The sequence below is a fragment of the Melanotaenia boesemani genome, chromosome 4 (assembly GCF_017639745.1).
Source record: "Melanotaenia boesemani isolate fMelBoe1 chromosome 4, fMelBoe1.pri, whole genome shotgun sequence".
Taxonomy (NCBI): domain Eukaryota; kingdom Metazoa; phylum Chordata; class Actinopteri; order Atheriniformes; family Melanotaeniidae; genus Melanotaenia; species Melanotaenia boesemani.
Genome location: NC_055685.1, coordinates 196,539 through 212,920, shown reverse-complemented (window position 1 = coordinate 212,920; position 16,382 = coordinate 196,539). Strand labels below are relative to the sequence as shown.

Sequence of the window (16,382 nt, the reverse complement as noted above, 5' to 3'; positions counted from 1 at the left end):
GGTGCTTGGACAAAAGTCACCTTAGGAAGCCAGCAGCCCTTCAGAGAAGCCTCAGGGGAAACAACAGGAACATCTGGACAGAAGCCCTGAAGAGCACCTGATTCACGTCTACGGATGAAGATGAACCCCGGGTCAAACGGAGAGCCTCATCGCTCACAGCAGGGACCAGACGCCTCGCTCGGGGTTCGCTGCTCATCTCTTCCCTGACTTCACGTAGGACGGTGGGGCTCCTCGAGCAGTCAGGCCGTCGAAGCGTTTGTAGGTGTAGTTCCTTGTTCTTCACATCAGCCTCGGTGTGGTTGGACACCGGGCGGCTGGAGAAGGAAGCAGAAAGAGGAGCACAATCATTTCAGACGTAACGGAGGAGGAGCAACATATGTAGAGACATCCAGAGAGGGGAGATGTACCTGTTGGTGTGAGAATATCATCAATGTGGAGATGTGTGATGGCTTAAGCTCCACAATGGTAATGTTCACATATTTTCAGTATACATTAATTTGCAGATAAATATTAGACAGTATTTGTATTTGTTTTACCTTTCATTGATGATTTGGAGTGCACACATATCAACAATGGAAGGTTATGTGCTTGACATGTGTTTTCTTGTTTTGAGTTGCCGTGGTGGCGCAAGCTTCATTTCCTGGTTGATGAAAGGCGTGGCAAAGGGCTGAGGAGCTTTAAATCTGGGCGCCGGCTCGTCAGACTCTACCATGTGCTGCTGGATCATGGGGGGGGGGGGGGGGGGGTTTCAAGTTTAGTTAGTTTGGAGTCTTTGTCTAGTTATTGTCGTCCATTTTGTTTTCCCCTGTGTGTTATTTGGTTTGGCCAAACCACTATAAGTTACCCTCATTGTGTCATTGTGTTAGGTCAGTTTTTCCCTCAGTTAAGTATGATTTGTTTAAGTTACACTTTTGAGTATTGTTAAATTTAGTTGACCTCTTTTAATGGCCGGCTGGTTTATTCATTCTTTTGTACTTTTGGGTCAATAAAAACCCATGTTTTGAAATTACTTTCTGTGTCCTCGCTGCTTTACTGCTTGGTCCCTGACAAGGCGTCAACGATGCCTTTGATGTTGATGGGAATGGCTGCAGGTCTCTCTCTGCATAACATATCAGAGAGGTCAGATAAAGTCCTGACACGGTCACCCACAGTCCAACTTTGCATTTATGAGCTTGAATGAAAAGGCCAGAGAAGAAAATATGCTTGCTTTAAATAATGTGTACATGTCCAACATGAAGCAAACCCTCGGAGGCTGTGCAGAGTGACCTTTAATACCCTCTGTAACGCAGCAGCTGTTCTGGACACCAACCTCTTCTACTGTCTCCATGTTCATCACTGACATCCTGCAAATCGAGACATCCTGTTTGGTCTGGGCCAGCTGATTTGGCCCTGAATGCAACTCGTCCGTAACAGAAGAGAAATGAGCAAGAATATGAACAATTCCACAGAGAACGAAGCAGGTATGAGTGTAATTCAGACAGGATTTAAGCCCTGTTTACACCACACTGAGACGGAAAAACACAAACGTTTTGTTGAGTTTGGGCCTCTCGTTTCCACGGTAACAGATTTACGCCTGTTTAGGAAGTATTATCATCTCCAGTTGTAGTCTGCTTTTTTCTTTTTCTCTATTTTATAAAACTGAAGCAGTAAATTAAACGTAGATTATAATCTGAGTATGTTGAGTTACTTGGTGCTACTTGTGGTGGATTCATCCATTATTAAGGAAACCAGGACCTTTGCACAGCTAAATCCTTCACAAGTGAACCTGTAATAGCTTGGTGCGTTTCAGCCAGACCTTTTCATTCATGTAGCTACCATCCTGGTGTTTCTAGAAGGATACCCCATCTCTTTCATCATTTTAAAAATATGCCTTAGCCACTTTATTTTGTACTGAAACCGTTTGGTGCCATCGATAGAAAACAATAAACTCGGGGCTAAAAACAACCAAATTAAATGATAACTGCACATAAATGTGTACCAAAGGCACTGCTCCACTACTCGTATCATTTCCCACTGATTCAGTGATCGATGAGTTGCTGCTGTTTTATAAATATGAGAAAAAATAAGTGCTGTGTGTTATCAGCGCCCGTTTACATGCACACCAAAACCCTGATCATTAGCTGTTTTCTGGTTTTATAGGATAATTCAAGTGGTCATGAACACAGCAAAATCTGATATCTGATAACTGTCATTAGTGGATTATGAGAAATTGGAATAACACGCAGATTTCTCAACAATACTCTGACGTCTTCATGCATGCAGCTGCGTATATCTGATTTATTTTGTCTTCACAACATGAGCGGAAACCAAAAGGAAAACACGATGGCGTACAGCAGCAGCGAGAAGTCAAAGTCTGACTTGAGTCTGACTTAAACTGTTACACCAACAGTCTGATCTGCTAACAACAAAGACTAAAGACACGCTGGAAGAAAACTACGACCAAACAAATCTTCAAACGCCACATGCTCCTCTTACTGCCAAAGATAGTAAATAAAACTAAACTAAGCTAAAAGTATCCGTTACCTGAGACAAACAGTCCTCACCTGATGTGGTCGTAGTCCACCCCTTCAAAGAAAGGATTGGACTTGATGTCCTCCACCCCTACGGCACTGATCCAGTGCTCCTCCTCACAGCAAAACCGTAAAACAGACAAAATTAAAATCTAAAATTTAACGTTATTCTGGGCTGAAAAGTTACTTTCAGTCAGTTATGATGACTTAAAGGGATAAATGTGGACAGAGCAGGAAGTGACATCACCTCACACCATTGTGACAAAAATATCTGTAAATGAATTGATATCGAATCAGATTTAATCTAATCAAATCAGGAAATCAGTCGTGATACCCAGCACGTGCTCAGAGTCATGACGGCTTTCAGGGCAGGAATCAGGAACATGTGGATTTGACAGAAATGTGTTTGTCTTGACAAAAAAACAAACAACACACAGTACAGTCTTCATCTGTGGACCAGAGCCAATCAGAGGAAAAGACCCGCCCCTTTTCTGCCTTCAACTGAGCCTGGGTAAGGAGGGAAGAAACAGAGAACATTCAGAAAGATAAAATTCATGTGTCCAAAAACTCTAGAGCCCTGTGGGTGGGTGGATCATTGCATGGATGACTTTCTAAACCTTAAGAATTATGTTTGCAGGCTGTTCATGAAGCAGGTGCTTCATCACTAAAACGTCCACATAACTGTGGCTGCATGAGGCATCATGAAGAAGTATTGCTTGTTTGGTACTTCTCTGAAAAATGTGATGAAATACTTCACAAAATGAGACGCGGCGAGTTACGTCACATGGCTGCTTTTAGAAATAAAATGATAAAATATTTGATAAATATAACAGACATTGCCAAAGGCTTCCACATAGAGCTTAAAGTAGGGATCTGAACAGCATTAATCTGCTCTGCAAACAAAAAAATGTATTTCATAAAATCCAAGAACAAGAAGAAACATTTGATCTAGAAAGGCAAGTTATTCAACTTCACAGCACACAGAACAACAGGCTGAACAGGAACTAGTCTCCTTCTTACACTTAATGAACAGCTGATTGAGGTGCTAAGAAAGCAGGAAAATGTTTAATATCCAGGTGTCATGACTAACGAAATAGAATAGAATAGAATAGAATAGAATAGAAATACTTTATTAATCCCTTCAGAGAGCCCTCAGGGAAATTTGGGTACCAGTAGCAATACAACACCAACAGTAAAGCAGGACAAGCACAAGACACAATATATACAAGTACAAAGCAAAATAGAGGCAAATAGAATGCAATAAATATAACAATAATAACAATAATATAAGTTAATAAAACAATATAAACAAGCATTGCACACAGTAGAGGTGGTAGATTCCCAGTTCACTATTGCACGTATAAGTTATTGCAACTGTTTGTATGGGTTATTGTGCATGTGTTGTATCAGGCGGACTGCACACCTCCCTCTCCCCCCTCCTTCTCCCCCCTCCCTCTCCCCCCTCCTTCTCCTCCTCCTGCCTAATGCAGAGTTGTACAGTTTGATGGCTCGGGGGACAAAGGAGTCTCTGAGCCGGTTGGTCCTACTCTTGGGGAGGAGCAGCCTGTTACTGGTCAGGCTTCTCTGTGCACTGATGACAGTGTGCAGAGGGTGACTGGCATCATTCACAATAGCCAGTAGTTTTTTTAGTGTTCTCCTCTCTGCCACTGTCACCAGGGAGTCCAGCTTCATGCCAACCACAGAGCCCGCCCGCCTGATGAGTTTTTCCAGCATGTTACCCCCCCAGCAGACAACAGCATAAAAAAGCATACTAGCCACCACAGACTGATAGAACATCCACAGGAGATTCCTGCAGATGTTAAAAGATCTCAGTCTTCGCAGGAAGTACAGACGGCTTTGGCCCTTCCTGTACAGGTGATCTGTACAGCATGTTCAGTCCAGCTTGTTATCCAGCCACAACCTGAGGTACCTGTAGTTGTCTACAATCTCCACCTTATCGTCCCTGATGGTCACTGGACGTGGTTGTGGGCTGGACTTCCTGAAGTCAATAACCAGCTCCTTAGTCTTTGAGGTGTTAAGCTGGAGATGGTTCATCTGACTCCAGGTGACAAAGTCACTGACCAGATTCCTGTACTCGTCCTCTCCATCATCCCTGATACACCCCACGATGGCTGTGTCATCTGCAAACTTCTGGATGTGACACAGCTCTGAGTTGTAACAGAAGTCTGAGGTGTAGAGTGTGAAGAGGAGGGGGGCCAGCACCGTCCCCTGGGGTGCTCCTGTGCTGCTCCTGTGCTGCTAATAACAGTGTCAGATGTGGTGTCCTTTAGCCTGACGTACTGCGGTCTCTCTGTGAGGTAGTTACCAATCCAGGACACCAAGCAGGGGTCCACCTGCATCTCCCTCAGTTTGTCCAGAAGCATCAGGGGCTGGATTGTGTTGAAGGCACTTGAAAAATCCAAGTAGAGGATCCTCACTGTGCCCCTCCCCTTATCCAGATGAACTTGGACACGGTGTAGGAGGTAGAGAATAGCATCCTCCACACCCACACCTGCGCGATAGGCAAACTGTAGGGGGTCCTGGGCCTGTTGCACTTGGGGCTTGAGGAGATTGAGGATGAGCCGCTCCATCGTCTTCATCAGCTGGGATGTAAGTGCCACCGGTCTGTAATCGTTCAGCTCACCAGGGCGGTTTTTCTTTGGAACTGGAACAATACAGGATGTTTTCCAATCCTGTTTTTTCAAAAAAAATGACAGCATCTACATCAACATGGCCATCGTACAACGTTGACGTAGATGGCGTCTACATCAGCAGCATCACACTTCCTGAGTACAGTTTCACTCTGATTATGGTCTGTAAATGTGCAGAAATGTAGACTTTATGTTCACATGGATCCATTTATACAGTATAATTTCCATTTTTTATATCTGTAAAAAGAAATCTGAGTGCATGGCGGCTTTTATTTTGCCGTGACGGTGATCATTTCTGTAGCGGAAACCCAGAACTTCAGCTTCATGTTAGCATAAAGAACATACCTGGGAGGCTGAACAGGCTAAGTTAAGTTAACGAAGTTAAACCAGTGACTCCAACAAGGTTACCCAGCCTACCGATCTCATTCCACATCACTGATTCCACTGACTTCTTCATCCTCTGTGTCGTTTCTGAACAACTGCTGCTCTATCACCGTTTTCAGCTGTGTATTTTACTACCTGCAGTTTGGAATCTGCTGTATAAGATTTTCTTTTGGGGCATTTTGTTGGTTTTCAGTCTTTCTCAGTTGTCTTCAAGTAAATGTTTTAGTTCATTTTTTCAGTAGTACAGGGGCAGCAGGCTTAGAGCGCCCTCTAGTGGCTGTAGATGGTAATGTTTACTCCTTGGTTCATGTCAGCCAGGATGAAATTACATTTAACAACATGTTAAATTACATATATAAGTCACACCTGACAGGACTAGCCAAACTATGGAAAAAAAAGTGTGACTTATGCAGTAATCTCCAGTCACCACTGCTAATCACTCTTGTCCAGGAATGATTTTAGGAGTATCTTAAAGAATTGGAGGAGGACATGTCCCGGCTTCTACTGAAAAGTTTACAGCTGCCTTTTGATTTATGCTCATTTCTGTTGTGTGTTTTATACAGTTGATTATTTCATACAGTTGATTTTGTACAGCTGCTGTCTTGGTCAGATCTCTGCTATATAAGACATTTTTCATCTCAATGGGACTTCTTGCTTAAATAAACATAGAGTAAATAAAAACATTAATAATGTAGATTACCAACGCAAAAAGACCCTTCCAGAAAAACACAAAGTAAATGTTCAGATGTACCAGCTGCCTCCGGTTCCTCTTCCAGGTCTCTGCTTTCCTCTTAGAGTTCATGTTCTGAAAGGCTGTGCAAAAGATAAAGCTTTTTATTAGAGGATGATCTAATAAGGTTTGAGGCTCAAAGTAACCAGTCAGCATGCCAAAAGATAGAAAAGAAAATTACATTCTTAAATACTATACAATAAACAACATCATTTTCAACAACAGACTAATTTTGGGGCATCATTTAGCAAAGCTTCCACAGTAACCGTTCAGCATCCCGTTAACTCTTGTAATCTAAATGTCTGCATCTCCTCTCTGCTCCGTCTTCAGGATCCGCAAAACTTAAACCTGCTTTAGGAGCCTGGTCAGTCACTGGGCTTTTAAGAAGCCGGGCATTCAAATGAAGAAACAAATGAAGATGTGTGCACGCTGCTTCAGAGCGAGGACTCCCTGATTCAATCTGGTCAAATATCAAATTCCTTTCCTTAACCTGCTCCTCCACTCTGCAGGGATGATGTGTCTTTTTTCTTTTGGAGGTTTGGGACTAGTGGTCGTCCATCCATCCAAACAGCCGTGTTGAAGGGCCGTAGTAAAAACAAACTGATCCTCTAACAAAAAAGGGCTAAAAGAAAACTTGTGATTCCATCACAGGCAAGAGCAGCAAACCCTGCACAGCACTAAAAACAAAAATATGTCCTCTATCAGCCTCCGTAGATCCACTGTCAAGGTTTGTTTGGAGTTTTAGACATATTCTGCAGCTGCGTTGGTCTAAGTTGGTGTTGAGCTTGCTGTTCTTCTCCTGGACAAACTATTTATTCCAGAAACAAGCAAAGAAAGAAAGAAAGAAACGCTTTGCTGATGTATCTGCCGGCCGTACAGAAATGGCTGCTATACAGACGCCATAACTGTCACCTCGTGAGCATGAATGAATTATTTAGAAATGATGATGGATTGAAATGAACCTGCACTGACACTTGAAATGTTTTTAACTATCGTCAATGTTTCACTGCAAGCAACACTATCCACACAAAAGAAACTAAATTAATAATCAAAACAAGCCTAAAATTCAATCCAGCAATGAAGCATGAGATGCACGTGTGTAAATACTGCCTGAAAACTGGTTCATTTCATCCTCGATGGGAAGGTGCTGCAGGAATAATGAGATATATCTATGTAAATAAAGTGACATGAGACTCTCAGAATGCACTGACCAGGCTTGAAATGTCCACATAAAACACCACATCATGGAAACGCTGCTTCATTATTTCATATAAAAGCAGTTGTACAAGGATTAGTTACAATCGCACACAAAACACACAAAATGACAAGCAGGTGTGCTCGGACGCGAGTGTCTGAGGCTGCATGCAAACCACATTTAGAATAAATGGAAGGTGTTGCCTGACTTTGCTTACTGAGACCACTGGGCAGGCTGTGGTTCAGGTTTTTCTACAACTCTGTACGATGGGCCCTCTTCAGTCCCGTGAACAAACCGAAGTCAGAAAGCTTCACATGACCCTGCAAACACAAAAACACGCCATTACAGCTGCTAAAATCACAGCAAATAAGATGATTTAACACCTCCAATAGTTCATGATGCATTTACATGGAAATAATAATTCCGAAATGCAGTTTAGGCAAGGCAAATTTATTTGTATTGCACATTTCATGTACAAGACAATTCAAAGTGCTTTACATAACACATTACAGAAAGTAATACAAGTGCATTAAAAATAAATAAATAAATAAAAAGAAATGCAATTATTGAAATAAAAACAGAAGGAATATACTAAAAATAAAATAGATAAAATGAAAGAAACTAAAGTTCCAGTGAGGGGAAAGGTTTGAAGAGTCTGCTGTAGTTTTTCACAGAACCTGGTCTAAGGGAGTCCAGATGGCAAAATCGTCATAATATGAGGCTATTTTTCATTTTCACAAATAGAACAAAGGTTTCACAAATCAGAAACTGTATTTTAATGAATCTATATGTTGTTTGGAATATTTAAGTCCTGGTTTGAAGTGTCTAAGTGTTGTAGTTTTGATCAAGAGCTGTCTAATATGGTCTAGATTGCTCCAAATTCAGTGGAAACCCTGTTTACTTGTAGGGGACTGGCACCCCTATCCTTAAAGGGACTGAAATACCCTTTAACTTTTTACCATATAATGAATTGCTTTCCTACAGACTGGCTTTGTACTCACCAGAGTGAGGGTTCAGGATGTCTGATAAATTTGGTTAAAATCAATCTGCAGTATTCAGTACATATAAGTACAATAGGTTACTGCTTACCTTTGTTGTGGTGGGATCCCAGACTCAGACAACCCGAATCCTGCTCTGGATACTCTCCGTTGCCGTTCTTAGTGGATCACGTCGGGGTCACCAATTGAAGTTTTAAAATATTCTTTGTTGGCTTTAAAAGATTTGTTCACCACCTATAAATCAATCATCAGAAGGAAGAGTGTTCAAAAATCCACATTTTTAAAAGAAGGCAAAAACACCAGAGTTTGAGTAGAATTGACAATTCTTTGTTAAGCCAGTAATAAGAAAACAATACATATCTTCTCGAGAAGGAGGCCTGTTAGCCATAGCATCTGGTCCACTAAAACACAGAAGTGTCGGGAACCTTCGGTTCAGCCAAAAGACCCGCCTAACTAAATTATCCTCCTCATTTATAGTGATACAAAGCATTGTGGCTATGTGCGTGCATGTGGTGAGCCTTCATGTGAATGTGTATTTTGCAAGGTGGTCCTTCCTTCTTCCGGGAATTTGATTCCTCCAGGTCCTTCGTCTGAGGTGCGTCAGAGCTGAAAGGAAAAAGACTCTATGCTCTGCTTCACTATCTTTTTCTGCCTTTCTACTGACTCCCTTGTACTTTTTCCCACAATATTCACACAAAGGCTATTCTTTTAATGATTTCTGAGTTACTGGGAAATTCCGTTCTGCTAGGAGTGAATAGATAAGCAAAGAGATGTAACAATATTTAGATTACTCCCTAGTGGCCATCCAGAACATTGTCAAGGCCGCTAATTCTCAGCTCTTTTCTCAGTATTGAACTCAGTAACCCTGTATGAGTTTGTGTCCTGTTTGTGAACGCATTATCTGTAAGCTGCGAAGGAATAATAATAATCAAGCTGTAGTTCTATTAATTAAAAGCAGAGCCTAATGCATGTGTAAGGCATCTGACGGGACCAAAGCTTTTATGCGCAAATATCAGGACTGTGGACCTTGGATAGCAAATCAGTGTCTATAACAATCAGGTACAATACAGCTAACAGGCCCAAAGGAGACACAGTTTATCTGTGGAAGTGTTACAAAGGATTCAATTGTGTCAAACTCTAATCAGGAACTAGGTCTACTTAAAGGAGATTGATAGTAGCTGCTCCACTCTAAGAGTGTCAGTAATCTCCAGCCTACAATAAGCACCAGACTTGCTTAAGGATAATGACAATTTATTTACATACAACCCAAAATAACAAAAGAGACAATACAGGGTTTGTTGCACAGTTTCCTATCCTAAATTGTCCATGAGCCCGACCAATCGGGCTCCAGTGCGAGAATGCGGATGTTGTTCCGGCTGTTTGGCCAAAAATAAAATAGAAATTAACTAAAATAAAAAAATACCTGAGCTCAGAGTATTTAAAGTGCACGTTGGGGCCCTTAAGGTTACTCCTACCGCCTCCTTGAAATGATGCAGTGTCGAGCGGTATCAGCAACCAGCAGTCGGAGGATCAGCCTGCAGTAGTTCTTTCCCACCAGGCAGGATGGCTCAGCCAAATCATTCAGTGAAGATCATCATGAAGAAGTTTATGCATGTGGAACCGGATACCCCCGGGAAAAACCAGCCTACACACAAGTGTGCAGGGGAATTAGCCAACTTATATAATTCTTTCCACTAAACTAATATGAAAGCTCATTTGCAGACACAAAAATCAACTTAAACATAGTAATTTCTCATTTGAAAATGTAACAAACAATTAAATGCTCATGAAATATAAACGGAGCATACATAACGTTTACGCGGGGAAAACCATACCCTCACACATTTTTGTGGGGAAATTTGCATCCGCCGCCATATTAGAACTTGGCCTACTCAGCCACTAGCAGTCAGCAAATCAATTTCCTAATAACACGGCTAACACACATATACTGAACAAGTATAGCTTTACTGCTAACAACAACATTTCGGGAGCTGGTATAATATTTAAAAGAACATGTAATGGAGAAACAACTCACCAGAAAGTTTTGTGTAATGGCGACTACCTGTCGGCCTCAATTCAGCCTCATGCGCACACAGCTAACATGGCTTCTCACTCTAACAACACATTAAAACGTTTTGATTTCAACCATGAATTTTCCTTGAAACTCATCTACATTAATTAATCTGAACATACCCGACTCTCCGTGATATGGAAGAGAGAATAGTAGTGTGTTTCTTGTTAAAAAACCCGCGGAGGAATGGAGGAAAGTTGTGGCGCAGCAGCTCAGAACACGTTGCAGCAAGTGATGCGTTTATAGACCATCGGAAAAAAATAGAAATTTCATACACTAGCGAATAACCAGGGTTACACATGTTACTAAAATCTAAGGATAAAATGTAAATAAGTAAATGAATAAGAATGCTTAAATGAGTAAATGAATAATAAATGAGTAAATGAATGAGAATGCATATAAAATATTTGCAACAACTCCCCCTGTTGGACTGAAGGAACCCTTCAGTCCACTAAACCATCCTCCTGTGTGGTTAACCCTTAAATAGCGACTGTACGAGAGATCCGTTGTCTCCCGGAGCTTCAAACCCTCATCAACCAACACAGTACTGTTTGTACCTTTAAGCAGGAAGTCAGCTGCAGAAAATACGGTTAAGGGGTCTCAAACCTCAGTGTCCTCCCCTGGCACTTCTCCATCCAGGGGGTCATCAGAGTCCAGCAGGGACTGGACCTCCAGAAGGGGATACTGAGCTGGAGGAGAATACTTTTTGTCAACCGCAGCCTGAATAGAACGCTCACAGAGAGAACAGATTAGTGTAATACCACAGCAGCCACAGATCAATTTCATCTTAAAAATCGGCTATGAAAAAAGGAAAAAGAAAAAACAAACATGGTTCAGTTCCAAATTTTGTCTTAAAATAAAACGTATGTCTAATAGGATTTTTAAAATCTGCTGAATTGTTTTCAGTGAGAATCTTTTCAAAGTTTTAAATTAATGCCTTTGCTGTAAATACAACAGTGTCCAGGTTCATTATCTGTCTTTTAAGGAATGTATGGAAATAAGACCTGTCCTCTGAGTCATTTATAGCTTTGTGTGGTTCAGCACACCATCTCGGAAAGGGGGGTACTTTATAATTATTTATTTATTTATTTTTCTAAAGACAACTAAAATGGATAAAATAAGAAACATGCCCTATAAGCTTAAACAGTGCTGCTTTATAATAAAAATACAATACAATTTTAGAATAAAAATATTAAATTTCATTAGCTCCCAAAAAGGTCTAAGAAAGGAAGAAATTTAAATATCAAGTGAATAGTAAACAGTAGTTTTTATAATCTCTGGTGATGCTCTCAATTCCCGTTCCTCTATTTCCTTCAGTCCCTCCTGGTCTGAGAGTAGCATCTGAAATAGCTGTGGTCGATAGCCAGTGACGTTTTTTTGCTGCTTTATCTGCCGCTGCGTTTCCTCTGGCTTGCCTGTCCTGGTCTTTCGTGTGCGCTCTGACTTTAACAACTGCCACTTCTGTGGGTTCTAAGAGAGCCTGTGCCAAGTCCTTCATGAGTTTGGCATATTTAATAGGTTTGTGAGTGGATGTCAGATATCCACCTTTTTCCCACTGTGGAAGTTCCATATGTACAGCATTTACAATGTAAGCAGAATCTGAAAAAATATCCACTCTTCTATGTTTTGCATATTTTAAGGCTGCAATGATAGCTTTTAGTTCAGCTTTTTGTGCTGACTTGTGTTCATCTGTAATGATTTCAGCTAGGACAGTTTCAAACTGTCCATCTTTTCCCTGTGTATTTACATCTTGGACCACTGCAAATCCGGCCCTTAACTCCCCCTGTGCGCCCCTGAAACAACAACCATCTGTAAAGAGTGAGAGATCAGGATCAGAAAGAGGTGTGGCATACAGGCCAGGGCGAAAAGATGAAAGAGAGATAACTCTGGGCACACAGTCATGTGATTCTCCATCAGGGAAGGCCTCAGCAGCATTAGAACGGGTGCTCTCAAAGGTGATATGGGGCTGACACACAATGCGGGAAGTTTTTGTGCGTCTAAGAGGAGAGAGAGTGAAAGCAGAAGAGTCCAACAAAGCTCTAACTCCATGAGGAGTGTGTACAGTGAGAGGATGACACTAAACCACAGGAGCAGACTTCACCAGTAGAGCAGCGACAGCTGCAGTCGCGGTGACACAAGTTGGCTGTCGGACCTCCATGGGGTCAAGTGTGACACTGTCATAACGAAGGATATTGCGTGATCCCTCCTTAAGTTGATACAAGACAGAATGAGCATGTTTCCCTGACAATGAGGTGTCCAAGTGAAAAGGTAAGGCGTAGTCAGGTCTGGCCAATGCAGCCGCAGAGGCCAGATCCTGTTTAAGGGAAATGAAGGCTTCCTCAGCTGTAGTAGTCCATGAGAGTGTGGCTTTAAGATTACGGTGACCAGCCTCTGTGACCATGTCTCTGAGAGGACTGGTGCGCTCCGTGTATGAGGGGATATGATTTTTGCTATATCCCACTAAGCCAAGAAAAGAAAGCATGTCCTGAACAGTAAGAGGTTTGTTAGCATGAAGAATGGCATTTCTGTGATCAGGAGAGACAGTCAGAATCTGACCAGAAATAAGACGTCCCAAAAACAGAACTTCAGGTCTGCAAAACTGCATTTTATCTTTTGAAACTTTGAATCCACCATCTGCCAGTTTCTGTAGCAGGGACATGGTGAGGTTAAGACAGCTTGTCATATCCGTTCCAGCCACTAGGAGGTCATCTACGTACTGTAAGAGAGTGGTACCTGGAGGAATATCCAGGTCCTCCAGAAAAGTTCTGAGACATTGGTTAAAGATCCCAGGGCTCAGAACCCAGCCCTGAGGAAGAACACGATAAGTGTATTGCTGTCCTTCGAAGGTGAAAGCAAAGAGAGGTTGAACTGATGGGTGGAGAGGAATGTGAAAGAAAGCATTCTTCAGATCAATGACAGAGAAAAACTGGAACTGGGAGGTGATGGAGTTCAGGCAGGTATAAGGATTAGGGACTGCTGGTGGTTTGGTTTTGGTTATCTGATTAATGAGTCTGAGGTCATGAGCCATTCTGAAAATGTCAGTTCCTGGTTTGGGGACAGGAAGAATAGGAGTGTTCCAGGGAGAAGAGGTAGGATAAATAACCTGTTTAGCTTTGAGATCAGCAACGACAGGTCTCAATCCAGCCATAGCTTTTTCAGAAATGGGATATTGAGCTCGGAAGACAGGTTTGGGGGACTCATAGTCAAAAGTAACAGGGGAAACTTTCATAGGGGTCCCCACATCACCAGGCCCCTCAGCCCACAGGGAAGAGGGCAGAGTGGAGCAAAAGAAATCTTTATGTGGATGGTCAGTTTTTTCACGGCCATGCTGTCTGTCCAAAAGAAGAGTCTCAGGTGTAGCTTTGTCCTGAGTGAGGGAACAGATTTTGTACAGTGAAGTGGAAGGAGAAAACAAAACCTGGGGCAGCTGAGTGTTTACCCAGTCAGAAGCATCCGAGGCCTGCTTACACATAGGGCCTAAATCTTTAGCAGAATGAGCAGGACTGACTGCCAGAGTGACATGAGGGGCTGCAGAAGGAGACATTTCATAAAAGGATAACTGTTCAGGGGTTAAATCAATTAAAGCAGCCACACCTTGGGGGCCCAAAACAATGCCAGAGCCAGACAGGTCCCAGGTCCCCACAGCCTCATCTGTCCATCTGTGATAATAATCAGTGCTGGTGTCCCAGCGATCATATAACATAGTACAGTGAGGAGGGTCAGGAGGGGGGCCGTAGGGAGCATGGTGATGGATCCAGGGGGACCATTGAGCATACAGGGTGAGCAGTGACTGTGGTGAAGGTGTGAGGTCATCCAAAAGAAGCCAGAATATACGTGCATGTTCAGTTTGCATGCTGGGTGCAGAAGCAGGAGGGGTGGAAAGAAGCCATTGTCCATGTGAGGCAGAATGAATGAGACCAGAGGAAGAGGAGCAGTTAGTGGCAGATGTTGAACAGTCCCAGAGAAGCCAGTGAGTGCCAAAGTATCAGTGGAAAAAAGTTCAGGTGAAACAGAGGTTAAAGTGGACCATTTTGCCCCTGAATCTACCAAGCAAGTCACAAACTTTCCACCCACTCTGACAGTCATCATGGGCTCTGCCTCCTCCCCCATGACTGGATAGGCTCCTCCTGGGCATCCCTATTGCTGAGGTATCCACCCTCCAGTTCCAGGAGGAGGTGGTGGGGGCGGAGCTGCAGAGGCATAGGGTGCCTGCTGTGGGAGTGGCTGAGAGAAGGGACACTCCTTATGCCAGTGGTCGAACTGTCCACAGTTGAAACACCCCTGCTGTCCTGGCCCACCCCTTCCTCGTCCACCATGCCTAGGGCCACCCCTTCCACCACGTCCCCTGAAATTTCCCCGCCCCCTAGGAGGGCCGGAGTATGTAGGATAATAGGACTGCTGCGTAGCTGGGGGAGGGGCCTGTGGAGCTACAGTCACCGGGGCCTGAAGTGGAGTAGGGGGCGTGGCTACCATCTGTTGCTTAGCTTTTTTCTCTCTGTTTACATCATCTCTGAGTTTTGCTAACTGAAGCTTCAACACTGAGACCTCCATCTCCTCTTTGTGATTCTGCTGTTCCTTCTGCTTTTTGTCATACTGATTAAGATGATGCTTAGCAAACATGCAATAACGCTCAAAAGCTTCTGAAGGGAAAAGGTCAGGCTGGTCCCCTAATTTGTCCTTAACCTCAATAGGGAGGCCAGACTCAAACGCCTGCTTAAACAATGAACAGTGGACCTCACTACGGCTGGGGTGATGCCCGACCCTGTCAGTGTATGTAGTAATGCATCTCAGTACATAGTCCTCTGGTGTCTCTTTGTCATCTCTCTGGAAAGTCATTTTAGCTACATCACCCACAGGAGGGGGAAATGTTCTGCCAAGTGCCGCTGACCATGCAGTAGCATAAGGTCCTAAAGGGGTGTCATTAGGATGAGTAAAAGTTCCTGCCAAGTAATCAAGTTCCCTGAGAGTCAGAGTGGATGTACAAGAGGCAACCATCCCTCGCACATCTCCCAGAGCCAGTTGAGTCCCTGCAGTAAGAGAAATCATTTTGTTCCACCACATCAATCCCCCAGAAGTGAGAGCAGGTAACTTAGAAGTAAGAGAATGCATATCTGTCAAAGAATAAGGCTTGTAAACTGAGCCTCCAGCTGGGTGTTGCATCAGAGGAAAATTTCCTCCAAGTCGCTGTGGCATGTTCAGAAAGTATGGTGGGCCCAATTGTGGCTCGGTGAGAGGGCTCTGCGGTTCCACTGAAGAAATGTTTTCTGTGCTTTTAAAAGTAATCAAGTCAGAAGTGGCCATGCTGGCAGAGGGAGCGGGGTCCCGAGAAGGATGCCACAAAGAAGTGGAGTCATGTGTGACCTGTTGATGGTTCTGTCTAGAAATGTCCTCCATCTGCTGCAGAAAGGGGTTCGTGCTGGCTTTTACTGGAGTGGCACTCAAAACTCCTGCCACTGTCATAGAAAATGTTCCGTCTGAACCAGAAAGTGGTTCAGTCTGGGAGCAAGATGTGTGCTCAGTCTCCTGAGGGTGGTCTATAAGCTGACTAGTAACATTCCTTCTGCTAGAACTGTCCCTCTTATCCTGCTCCATTGATGTAGAATGGAGAAGTGATGGATACAGGGTGGTATGAGAAGTCAAAGAGTCTGCCCGAGCCTCCTCACAATCCAAAAATCCTCCTTTTACATTAATGATGGGCGCCTGAAGAGCAGGGCTTGGAGAGGTCTGATAAGGAGGTGGACCAGGACGGGAGGGAGAGAAGCTCGACTCCCCGTGTCTGCTACACTGGTGTCGCTGAAGTGCATACAATGCTGTTGCAGTAATATAGATATGATGAATAAAAG

General features: G+C 43.2%; 1 long non-coding RNA gene across 1 annotated transcript; it reads right to left on the bottom strand.

The window, feature by feature from the left end:
• Positions 1-8,546: 8,546 nt before the first annotated feature.
• Positions 8,547-10,825, bottom strand: LOC121638530. The gene is made up of 4 exons (XR_006010038.1): positions 10,662-10,825; positions 10,504-10,582; positions 9,944-10,113; positions 8,547-8,702 (listed from the first exon to the last, which is right to left on the bottom strand). It is a non-coding gene; the product is annotated as an uncharacterized LOC121638530 (long non-coding RNA).
• Between the last annotated feature and the right edge of the window lie 5,557 nt (positions 10,826-16,382).